Raw genomic sequence first — 19230 nt, 5'->3', positions numbered from 1 at the left:
ATAGTATTGAAAATATCCTTTCTTTTATTATTATTATTATTATTATTATTATTATTATTATTATTATTATTATTTTGCAAGAGGCAGGGAGAGAGAGACAGAAACATCGAGCTGCTCCTGTGTGTGTTCTGACCAAGGATTTGAAATGGCAACTTTTGTGCTCCAGGACAATGCTTCAACCAACAGAGCTATATGCCAGGGTTTAATGTTTACTGGTTTTTACAGAGATATAGAGAGAGAGGAAGAGAGAGGAGAGGAGGAAGGGAAGCATTCATTTGTTATTCCACTTAGCCGTACATTTTGGTTGCTTTCCGTGTGTGTTCTGACCGGGGATTGAACCCACAACCATGTCATTTTGGGATTATGCTCTTAACCTACTGAGCTAACCAGCCAGGACTGAAAATCTCCTTCTGACTCTGTTGGAGTACCTATTATTAATTAATCTTTATCTTTAGTGTTTTATAACACTAGTTTACAGTAATAAGCACTGTCTCCTTAAATATGTATTGCAGTAAATAATATATATTTATATGTACACACACACATATATATCTCTCCCAGGAGTAATATTTTTGTGACAGAACATCAAACATTTGACAGACCTTTTTCACTGAATTCATTCTGTATTTTGGATTAAAGTTTATAGCTTAAGTTATGTAATAGTCAATTAGATACTAAGAAGACTAACCATGCTTCTTACCTCCTGGATGGTGTGGAATCATTAAAGCTCAGTGACACTGCTTCATGTTCCCCCATGGGCACGAACGATGCTGTGTATAGATGGTGTATTGAGCAGGACACTTGAAACCATGTCAACACAATAAATTAAAAACAAACAAATTCAATGACACTTCAATAAAAATAAGGAGGTACTTTTCTTGATTAGTAAATCTACCATATTTTACCTCTAATTATAAGAATTAAATTGATTAAAGGGTGCCTGACCAGGCAGTGGCGCAGTGGATAAAGCGTCAGAATGGGATCCTGAGGACCCAGGTTCGAGACCCTGAGGTTGCCAGCTTGAGAGCGGGCTCATCTGGTTTGAGCAAAAGCTCACCAGCTTGGACCCAAGGTCACTGGCTCGAGCAAGGGGTTACTCAGTCTGCTGAAGGCCCGCGGTCAAGACACACGAAAAAGCAATCAATGAACAACTAAGGTGTCGCAATGCACAATGAAAAACTAATGATTGATGCTTCTCATCTCTCCGTTCCTGTCTGTCTGTCCCTGTCTATCCCTGTCTCTGACTCTTTCTCTGTCTCTGTAAAAATAAATAAATAAATAAAAATTGATTAAAGGGCATTTTACTTCTGCAATTAAAAATATTTTCTGTTGGTCAAAAATATTCTTGAATTGCCTGACCTGTGGTGGCACACTGGGTAGATCATTGACCTAGAATGCTGAGGTCGTCGGTTCGAAACCTCAGGCTTGCCTGGTCAGAGCACATAGAGGAAACAACTATGAGTTGATGCTTCCAGCTCCTACCCCTGCCTTTCTCCTCACTCTAAAATCAATAAAAAAATTATTGAATGAAATATAAAATTAATTATTGGAATTTAGATATGCTTTATAATACATAATAGATTCCATAGTTTGAAATTTTTATGTATGTGATAATGTAATTTTATGGCACTCTTTAGTAAATCATAGCACTTAATCCTGAGTTCATTTCCTATTTGAGTTGAGTTATCAGCAGGTTTTTAGCCTAAATTGTGTTTGAAATGTAATTGCTTTACTCCAAATAGGTTGTAGTTTTGTTTTTGTTTTGGTGTTGAGTTCAAATTTGTATTAACTAGCCTGACCTGTGGTGGCACAGTGGATAAAGCAGCGACCTGGAACGGTGAGGTCGCCGGTTCAAGGCCCTGGGCTTGCCTGGTCAAGGCACATGGGAGAAACACCTACTCTCGTTTCTCTCTCCCCTTTCTCTCTCTCTCCTCTCTCTAAAAATCAATAAATAAAACAAAAAAAAGAGAAAAGAAACCCAAATTTGTATTAACTAGTATTGTATTCACTTTGCACATTTCTTCTTGTAAATATCTGTTAAAGAATGTATTAACTACTGTGCTTTAGATTAAGACTCTTTTTTTTTTTTTTTTCACTTTTCTGAAGCTGGAAACGAGGAGAGACAGTCAGACAGACTCCTGCATGCGCCCGACCAGGATCCACCCGGCACGCCCACCAGGGGCGAGGCTCTGCCCCTCCGGGGGCGTTGCTCTGCCGCGACCAGAGCCACTCTAGCACCTGGGGCAGAGGCCAAGGAGCCATCCCCAGCGCCCGTGCCATCTTTGCTCCAATGGAGCCTTGGCTGCGGGAGGGGAAGAGAGAGACAGAGAGGAAGGAGGGGGTGGGGGTGGAGAAGCAAATGGGCGCTTCTCCTATGTGCCCTGGCCGGGAATCAAACCCGGGTCCCCCGCATGCCAGGCCGATGCTCTACCGCTGAGCCAACCGCAGGGCCAAGACTCTTTATCAAAGAAGTTATGTGCGTTTTTGTTTGCATTGTTTTTGAGTTGAAACCTATAGGTTTCTTAGACATCCCAATCAAGGCTTCTGAAACTACTCAATCCAGTATTATAACACCTGTCCATTCAGGCCAATCTGCATAGCTCATTGTCAAACACAATGGCTAATTTTGTGAAAATATTGTTGCAGAAGTTAGGGTTTGGAGGAACCTTTTATGTTCACACAGGTTAAATTGCTCCCTAAGTCATTCAACATAACTTCCTAACATGCCAAGGGTATTTGAAAATCGTTATGTCATAGGAATTGTTTAAAATCAATGAAACATGATGAAACACGAAAACTAATAGTGTCAAAAATCAACTTTTTAATGCAGAAATAATTAGAGAGCCATATTTTAACTGACCATACTGGAAATAATTCAGGAAACTGTTCTTTTATAAGTGGTTGAGTTACTAAAAGAGAAGAAAAAGTAGTTTTATTTTCTTTTCTAATATTGAAATATGTCATTGTAGATTAATCTTCATGAAATATTAATATGACAATTTTTCCCCTTCTCCATACTGAAAACTTTGTAAGATACATAGTATTAGCGAACACTTAATATTTACTATATGCCTGTGACTATTCTAAATGCTTTTACATACAGGGTAGAGCAAAAGCAGACTTACAGTGTGAGTATGGAAAATGATACAGTAATTAATAAATAATAATACAAGAATGAACTCTGTTTCACATACTCAGAACTGTACCCCTATTTTGCCCAACTCTGTGTATTATTTATCTTTACAATATATCTCTCTATTTGCTGGCCTGGCTTCCATAACAAAAGAAAAATACAGACTGGGTGACTTAAAGAACAGACATTCATTTTCTCACAGTTCCAAAGGCTAGAAATCTGAGACCAGAGGGCCAGCAAGCTTGGTCTCTGGTGAGCGTTCTTTACCTAGCTTGCATTCTTGTATCCTCACATGGCCTTTTCTTTGTGCGCACACGGAGACAGTTGTGGACAAGTCCTGCCGGGGGTGAGGACGACGGAGACGCAAAGACTCGACTCCGCAGATCCACTTTATTCAGGAAGTAAGCTAGCTTATATACATGGGTTTAGCGGGTGTTACAGCGTGTTCCTCAAAGCCAATGGCTGAAAAGGTCAGGGGCTGAGTGGTTGGCGCTAAGTCACTTCCTTATAGCGGAGGAGCTTCCTTCCTGGGTATGTCCAGGAGGGTTCTGGGAGCTGGAGTATTCTCACAGCATTGCATCAGCCACAACTGCTAGAAATGCGCTCTGCGCTCCACCCACAGACAGTGAATTCTATAGTGTCTCTTCTTAGAAGGGCATTAATCTTATCAGGTAAAGGCCCCATACATATGACCTCATTTACCCTTAATTCTTAGAGATCTAACTAGCGCCACAATAGAGTTAGGGTTTCAACATATGAATTTGGCAAGGGAGACACAAACCTTCATTCCAGAACATCTCCAAAGCAGTTTCTGTTATAATCATCCTAGGTTTACAGAAGACGCAATTGATACATAGAGAGTTTGGTGATTTTCCAAGTGCCACACAGGAGGAAGTGTTAGAGCTAGGATTCAAACCCAGGTTTCAAACCCATGTACACTCGCTCAGGCCTCATGCCTTTCACTCCACCCTGTGTCTGCTTTATCCTGAGATCACATAGAAATGGTAAATGAAGTAGACATACTTTGTAATATGAGTAAGAGATGAGAAAGAGAAGTTAAAATTTATTCAGATGTCCTACTTAAAGTAATAGGACTTGTGAAATTGCTCTAATCTAGAGTGAATACTCATTTTTATCTATCTATCTATCTATCTATCTATCTATCTATCTATCTATCTATCTATCTATCACTTACCTACCTATTGGGCTTTAAATTATTGAAACTATCTCAGGGCTCGAAAATTAAGATGTGATGCTGATGTTTTCATCAGTCTTCTCTAAACCTTTATTAAATTGTGAAATTGCTGAACACAAGAAGGCCTAATACCCTGATGTGTGTGAGAACTTTCATAAATTAGTATATATGGAACTTTTACTTTTACTTTCAAGTCTGTTATTTTTATCAGGTTCTTAGAACCTCTTTCTCAGAAGACAAATTTTGAAACTTTCAATAAAGATTTTTAGCAGGAAAAATGTTAAATTAATTCAATGAAAGCAGTGAGCTTGGATTTCATCCCTTTTTATTTTTCTTTAGCATAAATACAATACACTAGACAAATTTATTTGTGCCTTAGTTTGTGACTATAATGCTTGTATCCTCTGTAGGCTAGTACAGTTGTTTTTTTTTTTAAGTAAATGTATAGTATACATCCTAAGAACAGTTTCTCAAATTTGACCTTGAAGTCAAAACTATTCATAGAATGTGTACTTTTAGGCGACAACTCTATATTTGAATTCTATCTACAAGTTTATAGTAAAACTGAGCGACTGAAATTTCTCAATATTGGCATTTATGTCAGCAATGTCTAATCACACGTGAAAAGGCAATTCTAACCTAAATTTCCAATTTGACACTTTTCACATTTGTAAGAGACTCCTCGCAGGTCCGTTTCCTTTTCCACTTGTATTTTCTTTTTCATATCCCTTCACGTGTCTCCTCACCATCTCTGTTCATCAAAGCCGGCCCTCAGGAAAGGAGCTGATAAGCAAGTTCATTATGAGTGTTAATAACTGATAAGGCTGAACACATTACAGGAGGAGTTCATTATATTTTATTAATGGGAATCTTTGATTCCAAGTGAATTAAGTTCTCTTTCTCAAATTTCATCCACCAGCAATGATTGGTAAAGCTAAAGCTGTGACTTGCTGGAGCCAATTTGTACCAGTTCATAAAAGCTCGATTTGTAGGAATGGTTGTGAGCTGTTTGTTAATACAGCTATCATAGAAATTAAATTACATAAACTAACAAATAAATCTTATCTTCTTCTTTCTTTTTATTAAATTTACTAGGTGACATTGGTTTATCAGTTAAGTGTCCATTTGTATGATATATGATCTTCACGTTGCATTGTGTCCCCACCACCCAAAGTCAGATCATCTTAAGTCGCCATATAATTAACTGATCCACTTTGCCCTTTGCTACCCTGCAAACTCCCTTCTCTCTGGTAGCCACCACCCTGTTATCTGTATTTATGAGTAGTTTGTTTTTATTGTTTGTTCACTTGTTGCTTTCAGTTTTATATCCCACATATGAGTGAAAACATGGTTCTTAAATTTTTCTTTCTGACTCATTTTGCTTAGTGTGAGATTTTCAAGGTTCATCCATGGTAGAATTTCATCTTTTCTTATGGCTGAGTAGTATTCCTTGGTATACATGTACCACATCTTCTTTATTCAATCCTCTGTTGAAGGGCATTTTGGTTATTTCCATGTCTTGGCCACTGTGAATAGTGCTGCAGTGAGTGTAGGAGTGCATTTTCTTTGAGAATAAATGTTTTCAAATTTTTGTGTAGGTACACAGAAGTGGAATCTTATTAAAAACAAAGATTCTCTCAAAGCTTTTTGTGTGCTAATTATTCTACTACCTTTTCATACTATCTGTGCTCTTGAGAATAATTCTTATTGGATCAGTGCATTCTGTAACTTCACATCTTTTTCTAACTTTGCTCAAGTGACATTATATTGGTATCTTGAAATTGGCCACAGTAAGTGTATTTATGCTGTAGAATAGCAAATACTCCAAATTAGAATTTGGTTTATTGTTTTGCTAATTATCTAGATATAAGAAAGTCCTGGAGAATATGTAAATAATGCAGATTATACTTAAGAGTGTGCTATAGCTTTAGGTTTTAAATTATTTAAAGCACAGGTTTTGAGAAAATATTCTTTTTGTATTTTAAAACTGTTAGCCAATCCAGGCAAGAAATCGCTTATGTCATTTTGACATTGATTTTCTTCATTTCACTTTTGTAATATTCATTAAAGTAAGAGAAAAAAATTAACCAACATTTATGATGAAAATACCCTGTTTGTCCATTGCAGTCACAGGTTGGATACTGTCATGGTTAATTTCACATGTCAAATAGATTAATCCATGGTACCCAGATATTTGGTCAAACGTTATTGTAGGTGTTTCTGATTAGTTATTTTTATATTAAATTAATATTTAAATCAGTATAGTTTGACTAACACAAATTATTCATAATGTGAGGGAAGCTTCTACAATCAGATGAAATTTTTACCAGAAAAAAGACTGACCTTTTGAAAGGATAGGGAATACTGCCAACAGACTGAATTCAGACTGTAGCCTCAATTCTACCCTGGGTCCTCAGCCTTCTGGTCTACCTTGCAGATTTTTAGATTCGCCAACCAGCACAATTGTATAAATCAATTCCTTAAATCAGTTAATCTCTCTTTCATAAAACTCATTCATATATTTTATATGTCATGTTTATGTGCACAAACACACTCATTTTTCCTTCTCAGAGATCCAAGGGTTAAACATTCTGCAGTAAACCACTGATAAGAGTATATATGAGTTTTCTTAATCAGATTATCTGTGGATGTGAAATTTACTAAAAATTTAGACCTCCTTAATTTTTATGTTCCCCCAATATTTACAAAACATATTTAATAGGGGGGAAGAAAAGTCATTCTTATTCATTATTAACGTTAATTGAACAATATTGGGCAAATGAGTTTGTAAAATCAGTATTTTCTGGTTTTGCTCACTTTTACGTATTGTTAAAAATGGCTGCTGACCACGTGGTTGTGTTGCCCAGGTGATAATATTAATTACCTTCATGCTTGGAAAGGGGCTTGGTTATGCTAATGTGTGCTGGAGGAGGGATTTTTGCTCCAAAAAGTTTTAAGAAGAAGGAAGAAGAGAGGAGCTAGGAGGCCATTTTGGGAGAGGGGCCACCTGGTTGCAGAGGAGGCAGGTAGCAAGATGGCGGGGAGCTGAAGGGGAACAGAGTTGGGGGCCTTTGATTCTAGGAACAACCGAAAAGATTCTGCTGGTTGTGGAACTGGAGAACATGTGAATAGGTTTTGGTGTGTGTTTGTTTTTACTTGCTTGCTGGTGCGAGCTAGAATAAAGTATGGCACACCAGTCTTGACTCCACAGTTTTATTATGATCTATCTGAATTCAGTGGGAACCTGCATGTGGCAGGCGGCTGTGATAGCTCTGGCTCTGGACTTACAAGTAACATTTGAAATTTGTGTTTTCTAGATGTACAGCTAATATTACCCACATTGTCTCTTTTCATACAAAGCTCCAAAAAAATTAATTATGGTTTAACAAGTATAATATCTTCATAGACAATGCTGTTGAGAATGGATACTTTTGTATACTTTTGCAAAGACAAAGATCATGTCTGAATGACTGCAGGTGTTGTGTTTTCAAAGCCCCTGAAAACACTTAAACATTGATACCTACATGGTATTTTATCTTCTGGAGAGATACATAGTTTGAGTGGATTCCAGAGTTGTTTAAAGTACGTAGTCTCATAATGCCATAGCATTTCACATTCACAATTTAATACTTTCTCACCTGTCAAGTCATCAAATGCCCTTTCATAACCGGATGCTGTAGTACCATTCATTTCAATGGCAGCCACAGGATAATACCTTCTTGAGCCATTGTGTTGATAAGAAACTTGCAGAGCATCTGGGGTAAAATGAAGATTTGGCCTGGATTTAATATTTTTGCTCCTTAAAGTGGCAGAAGAAGATTTACTTTTATTTATTAGATTATATATTTTTTCAACCCGTAGCATTATGTAATGTGGAAAATAAAACAAAAAGAACAGATAGCAAAAAAGTAGTAAGGCCTTTGTATGAACAGTGCTTTCTTAATTTTCAGTTATTGATTTCTTTGTGTGACTTGATTTTGTAATCCATATGATGGTAAGGCAAAATTAATGGGAGATAAAATTTACATAAGGGCTGTTTGTTTGCTTTTTTTTACAGAGACAGAGAGAGAGTCAGAGAGAAGGATAGATAGGGACAGACAGACAGGAACGGAGAGATGATAAGCATCAATCATTAGTTTTTTCATTGCGACACCTTAGCTGTTCATTGATTGCTTTCTCATATGTGCCTTGACCATGGGCTTTCAGCAGACCGAGTAACCCCTTGCTCGAGCCAGCGACCTTGGGTCCAAGCTGGTGAGCTTTGCTCAAAAAAGATGAGCCCGCGCTCAAGCTGGTGACCTCGGGGTCTTGAACCTGGGTCCTCCTCATCCCAGTCCGACGCACTATCCACTGCACCACCGCCTGGTCAGGCTAAGGGCTGTTTTTGTGGGACACAGATTTTATACATTTCTAGAGCATGTGGTTTTGTCTTGCAAAGCAGTTTAAAAACAAGTACATGAAGTCAGTAGCAATAACAATGTGACAAAATAAGTACTTTATTTTGAGAATGGTGGTAATAAATTCTGCTTTATAATTGCTACTTTATAGCAATGGTTTTAACTTGGGCTGATTTGGGGTACATACCTCTTAACTACTCATGGGCTTTAAACCCGTACTTAAAGCCAGATCTACTAGATATTTATGTATAATGTTATGAACACAACGTTTCCATTATCATTCATTTTTTAAAATGTTTATTGCATCGATTTTACAGAGAAAGGAAAGGAGAGAGAGAGAGAGAGAGAGAGAGAGACAGGAATATTGATCTGCTCCTGTATGAGCCCTGAACAGGGATTGAACCGGCAACCTCTGTGCTTTGGGATGATGTCCTACCAACTGAGCTATCTGGCCAGGGCTCCATTGTTATTCATTTTAAATGCACAAAAACTTAAGATGCGGGAGAGGACAAATAGCTGCCACCATTCCCTGTCTTAGGTGGGATGTAATGTCAGATCTGACACTGAGGTTTCCTCATTCTCCCTCTCACCTCAACCATCCAGTGCACATCATCATTGTTTGCTCCACTACATGCCAACCAAGAATAAGGAAGAACAGTTGGGATTCCTTAAATCTTCACATAATACCCACATTCACATTTTGGCTCCATCTATTTAATTGCAGCAGATTCAGCTAAGACCATATTATTTAACTTTATTAGCCCCCACATCAAGATGACTTTAATGAACAAAAGCAGAAAATTAACCACATCTGTATCATTACTAGAATCATCTTTTGAAGTCATAAAAATAAATGTGCCAATAGCATTGTGAAACAAACCAGAAAAGAAAAAATATATGTACGTATGGATGGGTTAGTAATAGAAGAGCACTTTGGTTCCTTTTTGTTTATTGTTCACCACCTAGGTCAAGGCTCCCTCCATCACCATCTACCCGCCTCTACCCTCTGCCGCCTCCTTTTCCCTCCTGCCATCCCCACACTGTTGTCTGTGTCTATATTTCTTTTCTTTGCTTAATTCTTTCACCTCTTTCACCTTATCCCCTAACCCCCATCCCCTCCGACACCTGTCAGTCTGTTCTCTGTATCTATGAGTCTGTTTCAGTTTTCTTAGTTTATTTTGTTCATTAGATTCCACATTTAAGTGAAATCATATGACATATGTTTCTCTGACTGGCTTATTTTACTTAGCTTAATACTCTCCAGGTCTGTCCATGCTGTTGCAAAGGGTAAGATTTCCTTCTTTTTATGGCTGAGTAGTGTTCCATTGTGTAAATGTACCATGACTTTTTTTATCCGTTCGTCTGCTGGTGGGCACTTGGGCTGCTTCCAAATCTTGGCTATTATAAACAATGCTGTAATGAACATAGGGGTGCATATGTTCTTTCAAATTAGTCTTGGGTTTCTTTGGGTCTATTCCCAGAGGTGAAATTGCTGGGTAGTAAGGCAGTTTCATTTTTACTTTTCTGAGGTAACTCCTAACTGCTTTCCACAGTAGCTACACCAGTCGGCATTCCCACCAACAGTGCGCAAGGCAAGAGCACTTTGCTTCTTCTCCACTTCCGCTCCCTACCACCTGGAGTGTGACTGTGTGGTGAAGCAGGGATGATGAATGAGCAGCTGAATATTTGTTCTCTTGTAATAGTACTTGCTCATACTGAAGATGGAAATAAGAATGGATTTTCAAGGCAGAAGGAAGGCACCAGAAATTATTAGCGTAAGTGAGAAAAGAGAGCACACTACCAAGAAACTCAGAACAAAGAGGAAATCACAGTATCTTAAGTATTTTTAAAAGTAAACCAGACTGAATGACCATCTGTGGAGCGCTCCCTTCTGTAACACCAAGGAGAGTGGGCATAGCTTTGGGGCATACTCTACCTTTAGAGACAGCCTGTTCTATTGCCAAACAGCTATAATTTATAACTTTTTTCACACATTAAAGCAGAACTTTGCCTTTTTATAATGTACTTAATTCTGGATTCTAGAGTAATATTCTGGCTCTGGAAATAGTAAGCAAATGATTTGTATATTAATTGATTCATCCTCTCAGTCATAGAGTCAATATTTAATGATACCTATAACATGTAAAGCATTATGCTAAATGCTGAATATAGTTAGCCTTTCTGTAGAAAATTCTTCAAATATATAAAGTCTATAGCCTGAAAATATTTACGGTTAGTCCTCGAGTTACAAACCTCTGACTTACGTACAACTCATACTTATGAACGAAGCACCGTAAGGGTTATTGGTAATCAACTGCAGATGGACATCAGTGAAAATGATAACATAGAGTTACTTGACTCCCATGACAAAGAACTTACCAATGAAGACTTTTGGAACTAGAGCAGCAGATGATAGCATTTAGGGGAGAAAACAGGGACATAGAAACTCCAGAATTGAACAAGTTTTCTACAAATGACTTAGCTGATACTTTTCATCTCATTGAAGCAAGAATTACAAAGTTAGAGGGGTGAGATCCAGATACAGAGGGCTTCACCAAAGTTTACCATACAGATACTGAAGGCCTGAGATGCTACAGGGCCATTTATGATGAGAAAAAGAAAATCTGCAAACTTCCCTTGATGCCTACTTCAAGAAACTGACTCCAAGGGCAGAATCAAACCCCTGCCACTCTTACCACCAGTCTCATCCTCTCCAACAAGTTCATTATCTTCTGCATCATCCAAATTGTTGAAGGTTATATTTGAAAATGTTTAAGTATTTATATGCACAGAAAGGTAAAAATAAATACTATCTTTTTTTTTTTAATTTTATTTATTCATTTTAGAGAGGAGAGAGAAAGGGAGGAGAGAGAGGAGAGAGAGACAGGGGGGAGGAGCTGGAAGCATCAACTCCCATATGTGCCTTGACCAGGCAAGCCCAGGGTTTCGAACCAGCGACCTCAGCATTTCCAGGTCGACGCTTTATCCACTGCACCACCACAGGTCAGGCAATAAATACTATCTTAAGGCAGACATCTAAGTTGCATTTGAAAAGTAAATGTACATGTTCCAACATATGTGCAAATTCATCTTAAGAACTGTCTCATTCATAAACCAGAGACTCCTGTATTTCACTTCTCAGATGATATATATAATTCTGTCTTTCACTGTTCAGGTCTCTCCCTTCTGCTTGATCGGTCTGTTAGATGGAAGCAGGAAGATAACCACTGGACATATCTAATAAGAGAGGGAATTTTTATTTTATTTTATAAGTTGTGGTGTGTCTTCCTACTGTAGGAAAAACTATATAGCATGTAGCACATGAGAACTCAAATTCTAGTATTGTCATTTTGTGGTCATTATTCTGTTGGTTTGTTCTAAAATGGCCTAATTTGATTAATTTTAGTAGTTTATAAATTATTGAGTGCTTTTGTGTCAAGATGTGTGATTATTATTATGCCCTGCCCTTTACATTTCTCAGGGTTCTGACCTTCACTCATCATTACAGAGACATCTGTCTAAATGTTTTCTCTTTTAAAAAAACCAGAATCACCATGTCCAGCAACTTAATTCTCTTTGATTTCTCAAGAGGTTGCGTATTTGAAGAATTTAAATATTCATAGTTGATCAGCAACTTAAATACTTAAGTTCCCAAACCTCTCAGCGCTTGAGCATTATTTTATTTAAAATTCATGCTATGTAGATTCTAAGAAAAAATATCTATGGGAATGAGAAATGGAGAGCTTATAGGCAGGCTCTGAAAATAAATCCTTACCTGGACTCTGTCTTCTGTGTGTGTTGTAAATTGTGTTTTACATATGGCAGTTCTGTTAGGCTTTAATAACTTCTTGGTTCATATTGATTTTTGTAGAACTCTGCGCAGCTGTAAAAGCCCCATAGATAGTAAACTGCTAGGTTAATATTGTAAATTTCTTATAATTTTTTTCTGTCTTTTTCTTACTGGGTGCCTAATCCTAGCATGTCCCATATGCAGCTTTTGGTCAGTTTAGGAGTAGGGGAAGAGACACCCAGATTTAGAATAATGTGCTACTGTCATAATAAGTAGTGTCTGATTATGTCTAGGATTGATGGGACTCACTTTTCTCAACATATATGAATGACAGTGCATAGGAACCCAATTTATGTTTTTTCAGTATTGGTTTTAAATTATTTCCTCATTCTCAAAGTATGTATTGATATAAACCAGAGGTCCCCAAACTACGGCCTGCGGGCCACATGCGGCCCCCTGAGGCCATTTATCCGGCCCCCACCGCACTTCCGGAAGGGGCACCTGTTTCATTGGTGGTCAGTGAGAGGAGCATAGTTCCCATTGAAATACTGGTCAGTTTGTTGATTTAAATTTACTTGTTCTTTATTTTAAATGTTATATTTGTTCCCATTTTGTTTTTTTACTTTAAAATAAGATATGTGCAGTGTGCATAGGGATTTGTTCATAGTTTTTTTTATAGTCCGGCCCTCCAACGGTCTGAGGGACAGTGAACTGGCCCCCTGTGTAAAAAGTTTGGGGACCCCTGATATAAACAGTACTTAGGTGATAATTAGAAAAATAATATTTTACTGAATTGGTCGCTTTTTACTTTATTGAAATAGAAACCATGATTTACTTCTAATACTTTAGTTTTTAATATTGAATACATTTACTTGGCTACAATTAGAGCCCAGCTCATTTACCATCCACTTCTGACCAAACATTAAATAATTATGTTTTGTACTATATTGGGTTTTTTCCTTCGGTTATTCTTTGCTTCTTTCTGTAGGTAGTGTCTAGACTGGTGAGAAAGTATGGCTTGATATGTGGGCTCCAGAGTCGGACTCCTTGAGGGTCTTCCCTCTTGGGTGATCCAGTCAAGGTTAATGCCTTCTTATTTCATTTTCCTCTTCTGTTAATAGGGGTCTATAAGAGTAATTCATGGTGTCAAAGAGTTCTTGATGGAGCTTACTGACATCATACATATAAATAGCCATGTTAATGTTAGCTGCCATTTTTACTTTGAGGAAACAACTTATTAAATTTGTCAACTTAATTGTGGTTCTGGGAAAAATAAACCAAGTAGATAATTATGACAAATAAAGATGATGGATGTTTTGGTTTATATTAGAGTTGACAACTGTAACTTTTCACTATAAGCTTTGAAAATTGTTTTTCCTAAATGATTCTGAAGATGCTACTTGCTTGCTTTGTAGAAAATAAGTGTTATTTTTGGGTTTTTTTGTATTCATCATATTACTTGTCTTTAAAGAAAGCTTTAATGTCCATTTATGGCAGATAGACATATCTGTGAAAATCTGACTATACCAGAAAAATTTAATAAATATTTGCTAAAGCAGGTAATGCGTTGGTTTTTAATATCAAGGATCTTTTAAATTGTGAACCTTGTTTTAGTAGTTTTAAATATATAAATGCTTAAGATTGACTGCAGTTTTGAGAGTTTAACATTTTCTTATCAAGCACCTTTCTATTAATTTACAATTGAAATGAAAAACGATAGTTGCCAATGATTTATTAGACTGTGGTGTCGATGAAGGCAGCACCTGTGAGATCAGTTGGAAAGTGTGCTAAACTTATCCTGAGAAATATCATCAGGGAGGCAGTATTGTTAAGTCTTTGCTCTCTGCCCTGATGTTGCTTCCACAGTTCGGTGGTATAAATAGCTATATTGTATTTAATTTGGTATATATGTGTGTAGAATTCAGCAAAAATTCTAACTTCACTACTTCTGTGACTTTAAGTCAATCACTTAACCATTCTGAGCCTATTTTCTGACCTATGAAAAAGCAATAATTTTTCTGTTATCACATCTCATAGATTTTATGGTACGGATTAGAGATTTATAATTATAAAGAGTGACAGATTTATAAAATGATGTTATTCTAAGAAATGTAATTTTCTGAAGGATTCATTTGTTTCCCAAGGACTTTTTTTCCCCCTGTAATGGAGATTTAGTATATAGTAGAAAGAGAATAGAAATGGGCTTAAGTAGGCTTGGATCATTTAGTTAAGGTTTGTGTCTCTATTTTTTCATCTCTTGAATGCATAGATTGGACTTAATGATGTCTAAAGGATCCATCTTCCTCTAAATTTTAACTATAATATATATAATTTCATGGTATCTTCTTTATTTTCTCTAAGAATGGTTTCTTTTGTAAAAGTACAAAATAAAGGAAATGCTTTTGATCTTTGTACATATTTCCAAAAAATGAAACTATAGGAGATAATGTGTTATACATGAAGACCATTTTTTATATGCATATATAGGTATAAAACTAATGTATATGTCTTTGTATGTATGTGAATAAGCCTTATAATTAGGTTTGGTTGATAAGCAAAATATTATAATTATTATTTTATAATTGAAAAAGTATAACTAAAGTTATAAGAAAATATATCTATGAAGAGAATATATTAAAGTATGTTCCTTTAAGTATGGAATTTTCTGACTTTCTAATTACTTTTCTACATGACCATAATTTTTATTATAAGTGCTACAATGAGTGTGTTTATTTAAAGTATTAACTTTCCTTATAAGTATAAGTATAGTATATATTTTTTAATAGTAAAGTGTTTGCACTGCAGAAGAAATAAGGTGGTTGGATAACACAAATTTTGGATATAAACACTCTGTTATAAATAATCTGTATTGAAGAATAGTAGCTCAGGATCAAGACCCAAATTAAAAGACACTAGATCCAGAAACACTAGCAATATTTTAAAAGCTTTCAAAAGCTACACAGCAAAGTGGATTTGACTAGAACTGTTTTCAATTTGCACTTGCCTCCTGGGTATCTGTTCAAACCTGCTTATGAATAGACTCTGACTGATTTTGAAGGGGATTTGGGTTCTTTTCAGAGCAGTGTGAAAGAAACATTCTTGTACAAGCCACACAACCTCCCTGTTTTGTTATATATTATGCTGCAAGTTTGTTTGTTTTTTCTGTAAATTAAAAAAAAAAATCATTAAGCTAAAATCCAAATTGGTGTTTGTTGTTTTGGTTGGGTTTGCATATGAAATAGTTCTGAAGTCATTTTTCTGACTGCATTAATGAGGATTTAGTGGACACATATAATGAACTTCTTTCTTTTCTTTCTATTTTTTAATGACCTCTGAACTTTTTATTGGCCTCCTGTCCCCTCAAGGGGGCCCTGCTTCGGCTGCCTTTAATGCCTCAGAACTTTGGTGTTGTTGACCTCAGACATCACTTTGCTGTCCACAGTCACAGTCCTGTAGGTGGTGGTCTTGTGGTTGGAGTTGCTGTTGCCCAGGGCTTCACCAAGACTGTAGTCCTCCCATTCCTTCAGCAGGCGGAGGTAGGTGGTGATCTCAGCCTCTAAATTGACCTTGATGTTCAGCAAGGCCTTGTACTCCTGGGCTTGGCAGTTCCCCTCTGCTCAAGTCTGGACCACCTCTGACTCCAGGGGCAGCAGGATCCCCGTGAGTTGCTCCATCTGCATGGCATAGCGTGTCTCCACCTCTCTCAGGCTGTTCTCCAAACTGGCCTGCAGATTTCTTTGGGAGTCCAGGCTGTTCTCTAAGGACTAAACCTTATGTCTCAGCTGTAAGTCTCATCTCAGCAGCTCCCATCTCAGCGGTCTGCAAGGGGACCACATGGTGCTCTTTTCAGTCTGCTGGGATCAGTACTTGTCTAGATCCTCTTGGTTCTTCCGAGGCAGCTCATGGTACTGGGCCTCGATGTCCACCGTGATCTCGCTGAGGTCCTGAGATTTGGGGGCATCTAAGCCCATAGTCAACCCAGAGTTGGCAATCTGGTTCTGTAGAGCATTTTCTTCCTCTTTGTGTTTCTCCTCAATGAAGAGCAGCTTCTTTTTGATCTCTGTCTCCAGCTGTACCTGCGTGAGATTCATGTCATCAGTGTCCCTTTGGAGCCCATTGATGTCATACTCCACCGATTAGTGCACGCCCAGCTTCATCTTTTACTTGACACTAAGGTCATCAGCAGCAAGACAGGCACTGTGAATCTGCAGAATGATGCGGGCATTGTCCATGCCACTTGCAAAGATCTGAGCCCTCAAGTTCTCAATGGTCTTGAAATAATGCCCCCAGTCATTGACCTGGGGTCCCCTCTCTTCCAGGTGTTTGTTCTATGATTTTGGTGTCCAGTCTTTGATTATCGGCCTCCAGGTTTCTCACAATCTCCAGTAAGGAGGCCAGGAGGTCATTCAAGCATTGCATAGTCTCCTTCCCACTCTGGATGCCCCTGTGCTCCCCAGTGCCCCAGCCATCCCTGCAGCCAGGCCCCTGGATGCCCTGCACACTGGTGGACTGGGGCATGGAGTTCTGGAGCTTGGGTCTCTAGCACCTGCACAGATGCTGGTTGTTCTGCAGGCCGGCTGGGCCTAGGGTCTGGTGGTTTGTGGAGAAGCTGGAGTAGATGCTAAGTTCATGTTGTTCAGGAAGGAAGGCGAGATTCTGAGTCAGGTTCTAGCAGCAGTCAGTGGACTTTTTTCTATTCATGGCATTTCTTATTCTCCTAAGAACTTTCCAACTGATTTCTTAGTTTTGTTCACTGATTCTTTTTTTTCCCTTCTCTTTACTTCCTGCTCTATTCTGCTCATGGTTGTAGCTACAGCTATGTGAAATACTCACTCCTTTATGGATATCCAGGAATATATTTACAGCACTCTTAGGAACAGTTCTATTTAAATGATCCACAATTATCTTTATACAGCCTGTCTTAAACCTGGCTCTCTCTTCCCTTCCCCTAATTTCTGCTGTAGTTTTGTACTTGGTTTTTTAAGTTCAAGCCTTGGGGAAATTTCACCGCTTCCCTTTCCCCCTCTCCTGCATCAACAATCTTTTTACATTCTCTTTAAAGATATTGTTCATATTTTAGTCCTCATCTTTATTTTCAAGGACACTTCTTTTCTTCAGTCTATGAAAATGCTTTCCTTAATTAAAATAGTGGCCACCGAAAAGTTTTCCTGACCACCAGTTTATCTCCAGTCAACCTTTGGACATGCTATCCGATCCGTTATTACCTTGTTGCTTAAAATGTTTGTTTTGAGGCCCTGGCCGGTTGGCTCAGCGGTAGAGCGTCGGCCTGGAGTGCGGGGGACCCGGGTTCGATTCCCGGCCAGGGCACATAGGAGAAGCGCCCATTTGCTTCTCCACCCCCCCTCCTTCCTCTCTGTCTCTCTCTTCCCCTCCCGCAGCCAAGGCTCCATTGGAGCAAAGATGGCCCGGGCGCTGGGGATGGCTCTGTGGCCTCTGCCCCAGGCGCTAGAGTGGCTCTGGTCTCGGCAGAGCTACGCCCCGGAGGGGCAGAGCATCGCCCCTGGTGGGCGTGCCGGGTGGATCCTGGTCGGGCGCATGCGAGAGTCTGTCTGACTGTCTCTCCCTGTTTCCAGCTTCAGAAAAATACAAAAAAAAAAAAAAAATGTTTGTTTTGACCCAAATTCATTTTTGGTGTTCATTTCCTCCCCCTTCTCTTTGATCTCTCATTTATCCTAATATGGAAGAATCCAGTCTATTCTTCCTGGACACAAGGCAAGACTTGCAGCATTTTTGCAGTTAAAATGTGACAATACAATTAAATTCTCCAGTAATGAAATAGAACAAAAGTGATATGTAACACCGCTGGGTTTTTGCTATAGGACAGTGGATACATTCTCTTTTTCCCTTCCCCTTTCTTCCGGCTAGATTCTGAGGCAACCAGTTTGACCGTGGAGAAGATGACAATGGAAGGGACCTACAGTTCCTACCTCCATGCTTTCATGGGACTCAGCTGCCTCTACCAACATTGACTCTCTAACTTGGAATGATTATTTGGAAGTGATAAAAACTCTTCTTATTTTAGCCAGTAAGTTCTTTGTAGTCTGAGGTCCCTAAACATTATTTCATGATTTTTTTTTCATAGAAATATTCTTTTTGTCTCTAGGAATTTCAAATCTTTTTGAGATAATCAGAAAGCTTCATGTTAGTCAGGGAAACTTACTCCAAGAATAGCAAATATATTTTGTAGATATGCTTATCATGTATTTCAATATTAGGAATCACCCCTAGTTCCATGAGAATAGAAACAATAATGTTGCCTCTGGGCCCCTGAACTATTTGAGATATCTCCATCTCTAGCTTCTGCTTGTTAGGAAGTCATTTAGTATGTTGCCGAAGCAAGCACATTAGGATATTATTTAAATTATTTTAACAAATCCAAACAGAACATGGTTTAGCAAGATAGATACTTTTTTTCTAGAGTAAAATTCTAAAACAATCTACAGTAAATATATAATAAACAATTCTCTTTTCAGCCAGTGAGAGGGGGAGAGGAATTAGAAGCCCAACCGTTGTTACCAAGAAAGACCGTGACCTGTAACTTGCAGAGTAACTTCTGTCCAACCCAGTGTTGAGAACTTAATCATATGGCCACACCTACCTGCAAGGAAGGCTGGGAAATGTAATTTTTAATTCCAAGCCAATGAACCCAGCTAAAACTTTGTACATTCCATAACTAAAAAAAAAATGTGATGGT

General features: G+C 38.1%; 1 protein-coding gene and 1 pseudogene across 2 annotated transcripts in view; one reads left to right on the top strand and one right to left on the bottom strand.

Annotated features, from left to right (window-relative positions):
• Window positions 1–19230, top strand: part of NKAIN2 (sodium/potassium transporting ATPase interacting 2) — a 1047208-nt gene that overhangs the window by 121291 nt on the left and 906687 nt on the right. The window lies entirely within an intron of this gene.
• Window positions 15902–18469, bottom strand: LOC136397071 (keratin, type I cytoskeletal 18 pseudogene; annotated as a pseudogene).

The sequence above is a fragment of the Saccopteryx leptura genome, chromosome 3 (assembly GCF_036850995.1).
Source record: "Saccopteryx leptura isolate mSacLep1 chromosome 3, mSacLep1_pri_phased_curated, whole genome shotgun sequence".
Lineage (NCBI taxonomy): Eukaryota > Metazoa > Chordata > Mammalia > Chiroptera > Emballonuridae > Saccopteryx > Saccopteryx leptura.
This window is presented reverse-complemented; position numbering and strand designations above follow the sequence as displayed.